General features: G+C 41.3%; 1 pseudogene; it reads left to right on the top strand.

The window, feature by feature from the left end:
* Positions 1–763: 763 nt before the first annotated feature.
* LOC103253093 lies at positions 764–3259 on the top strand (annotated as a pseudogene).
* Positions 3260–3945: the final 686 nt, after the last annotated feature.

The following is a 3945-nucleotide window of genomic DNA, read 5'->3' as shown; positions in this document are numbered from 1 at the left end:
TCCTTCCACCTCAGCCTTCCAAGTAACTGGAACTAAAGGCGTGCACTACAACGCCCAGCTAATTTTATTTTATTTTATTGTAGAAATGAGGTCTTGCCAAGTTGCCCAGGCAGGTCTCGAACCCGCAGACTCAGGCAATCCACTCACCTCAACCTCCCAAAGTGCTGGGATTACAGGGTGAGCCACCGAGCCCGGCTCTTTTAAGTTATTTTTAAAATGTGCGGTACAGTTCAGAGTTAGGTACATATATGGTTGTTGTACAGGTAAAGTGTGGGTACCCTTGTTGATGTTATATGCTCCCCTCCTCCCCAGCAATGTCCCACTACTGCCAATCCCTTTCTTGTAATATTCTGATAAATGTTTAGGGCCCACTTATGAGTAAGTACATGTGGTACTCAGATCTTTGTTTCTGTGATAAATCACTGAGTATTATAGACTCTAATTCCATCCAGATGGCTGCAAAGTTCATAATTTTGTTTTTCTTTATGGCTGCATAATATTCTATCATGTAAATGTACCTGAAGGAACTCAAATCACTCTATAAAAAAGATACCTGCACATGCATGTTTATTGCAGCATTATGCACAATAGCAAAAACATGAAACCAACCATGCTGCCCATTGAAAGTGGACTGGATAAAGAAAATGCATTCTTTTCAATTAGTCTCCCTTCCTTCTCAAAATTGTGGCTGCCTCTGGTGATGCATTTCCTACTGGTCTAGAAAACATATATTTTCTTATGTTTTCACCCTCTCTCTTCCATCAGATTCATGAACCACATGGAATCCAGAAATCAAACAGCTATTTCAGGATTTCTTCTGATGGAGGTGACAGTGGACCCAAAACTGCAGCTCATCCTCTTCAGCTTGTTCCTTTTCATGTACCTGGTCACTGTCTTGGGAAACCTGCTCATTGTTCTGGCCATCAGCTCTGACTCCCACCTCCACATCCTCATGTACTTCTTCCTCTCCAACCTGTCCTTTTCTGACATCTGTTTAAGCAGCACCACGATTCCCAAGATGCTGGTGAATGTTCAAGCTCAGAGTCAGAGCATCACTTACACAGGCTGCCTCACTCAGGCGTGCCTTGTCCTGGTTTTTGCAAGCTTGCAGAGTTTTCTTCTTGCAGTAATGGCTTGTAATCGCTATGTGGCCATTTGCTACCCACTGAACTACTTGGTCATCATGAACCCCCGCCTCTGTGGCCTATTGGTTTTACTTTCCCTGTTTTTTTGCATTGTGGATGCCCTGGTCCACAGTCTGATGGTACTGCGGCTGTCCTTCAGCACAAACCTGGAAATCACTCTCTTCTTCTGTGAAGTTGTTTAGGTCATCAAGCTCACCTGTTCTGATACCATCATCAATAACTTTCTGATATATTTTGCTACTTGCATATTTGGTGCCATTCCTGTCTCTGGAATCATTTTTTATTATGCCCAAATAGCCTCCTCTGTTTTGAAAATGCCATCAGCTAGGGGAATGTATAAAGCTTTTTCCACCTATGGGTCTCACCTCTCAGCTGTTTCCTTGTTCTGTGGGACAGGTTTGGCGGTATACATTAGTTCTGCCATTTCTCACTCTTCAAAGAGGACTACAGTAGCTTCAGTGATGTACACCATGGTCACATCCATGATGAATCCCTGCATCTACAGCCTGAGGAACAGGAACATGAAGGGAGCTTTGAGAAAACTCATTGGTAGGTAGGATGTGTTATCTAATTTGAACTGGGTTACTTGAATGAGTCAAAATGAAAGGAACACTGCGTAAGCTACAATGTCTTAATTTTTTTTTTTTGAGACAGGTCTCATTCTGTTGCCCAGGCTGAAGTACAGTGGCATGACCCCAACTCACCACAGCCTTGACTTCCTGGCCTCCCACCACAGCTTCCCATGTATCTGGGACTACAGGCATACACTACCATGCTCGGTTAATTTTTGTATTTTTTGTAGAGACAAGGTATCACAAGGCTGCCTAGGCTGGTCTTGAACTTGTGGGCTCAAGTGATTCTCTTGCCTTGGCCCCCCAAAGTGCTAGAAATTATAGGCATGGGCTACCGTCCTGGCCATAATGCCTTACTCTTTTTTTTTATTACCAAGTTCTTGTAAAATAGCTAGATAACATAATGGCAAAGTGACTTTTTACATGGGGTTGAAACCTAACATGCCTTTTGTATAACTCTGCGATGTTTTTAAAAAATGAGTTATAGGGCTGAGCATGGTGTCTCATGCCTGTAATCCCAGCACTTTGAGAGGCTGAGGCAGGAAGATCAATTGAGCGCAAGAGTTTGAGACTGCAGTAAGCTAGAATCGTGCCACTGCACTCCAGCCTGGGTAACAAAGTGGGACCCTTCTGCTTAAAAAATCTTTTTTTTTTCTCTAACCTGTTTCTTTGGCGAGGGTCCACAGAAGGTGAATATGGGGCAGGGTTCTTGCTATTCTACCATTGTGGAAAAGGTAATTGGTAGAAGGGAACTGGGAGAAGTTTGAAAGGTCAGGAAAAGGATCCCTGCAGAGCTGTGTCCATAGTAGAGACTGGATTCTGCCTGATGCCACACATAGGGCCATGTGAATTGCACCCCAGAATTAACCTTACTGTGAGATGTAGAGGTGACCATTCATATTCCAATTCAGTAATTGCTGAGAGTGGATGTTGGTAAACTGTATATGGACAGGCATCATTAGCATCCACAAGACTTGGCTTCATCATTGATAAAATTTCTATAATTAGATTACCTTTGTGGTTTGAAATATGTGTGAGATATTTGAACTGGATCGGTGAGGAAGATTTGTTTCTAATAAGAGAAGGAAACTCTGGCTATAATTTACACAAACAAGAAAGAAGCTTATCTCTCATTATGAGGACTTCGTAGGTGGGAATGCACAATGGGCAGATTCGTTTAATTCCCTGTATGGTGGTTCCATGTCTATGTTGATTTCCTTCTTGCATCCAGATGTTTACACAGACATGGGCATCATACTTAGATATTATGCTCAGAAGCATAAACTGACCTTTTCTATAGGCCTGCTGTTAGTAGACATTTATAATAGACATTGCTATGACATCATCTGTAAGACATTCTCTTTGTTCTCATCTCTGAGAATCAGACCATATGCCAACACTTTTACTTATTTGGTTGTTTGTTTATTGTAGAGACAGGGTCTCACTCCATTGCTTAGGCTGGAGTGCAGTGGTGCCATCATAGCTCACTGCAGCTCGAACTCCTGGGCCCAAGTGATCCTTCTGCCTCAGCCTCCCAAGTAGCTGGGACTACAGACACAAGCCACTATACCAAATTTTCTTAAACATTGTTTTTGGAATCGAAGTCTCTCTGTTTTTCAGGCTGGTCTTGAACTCCTGGTCTCAAATGATCTTCCTGCCTTGGCCTTCCAAAGTGCTGGTATAACAGGTATGAGCCACCACACCCAACCCATGTGCCCACTCTTAACCTAACTTCTGGTGCAAGCAAAAAGTATTCGTAGGAGAATCTTAAAATAGCTATCTGGAGTGTAATTCCTAAGGGGAAGTCCACTCCCATAAGTACTACAAACAGTATAATACTTGGTATCTAGAGTAAGTAATCAATAAGATATTTGTAGTAGCATTATGTTCAATATCTTGCTTATAGTCATAATCTTGTAATCCTATGATCTTCCATATTTTTGCCACTTACTTTAGCAATTAAAGTTGTTTTCTTTCATTGTTATATTTGTCAGCTGCTCTTTATGGTCTGAGTGATATAATAAATAATTATTAGGTAGGCAGGACAAAGGTTGGTAATTTTCTTCTGGCCTTTTATTTGCTTTGAAATTTTTTCACCGATTTATTTGTAAGATCATATCTAAGTTTTTATTTTCTCTTTCATCATCTCATCTTGCTGTGTTTCTTATTAATCTTTTGGAGTTCAGTCAGAGAAACATAATTAAAGAAAAATAATAGTATCATTGCAG

Source organism: Carlito syrichta, unplaced genomic scaffold, assembly GCF_000164805.1.
Source record: "Carlito syrichta isolate Samal-C Ts95f unplaced genomic scaffold, Tarsius_syrichta-2.0.1 Scaffold66457, whole genome shotgun sequence".
NCBI lineage: Eukaryota > Metazoa > Chordata > Mammalia > Primates > Tarsiidae > Carlito > Carlito syrichta.
This window is presented reverse-complemented; position numbering and strand designations above follow the sequence as displayed.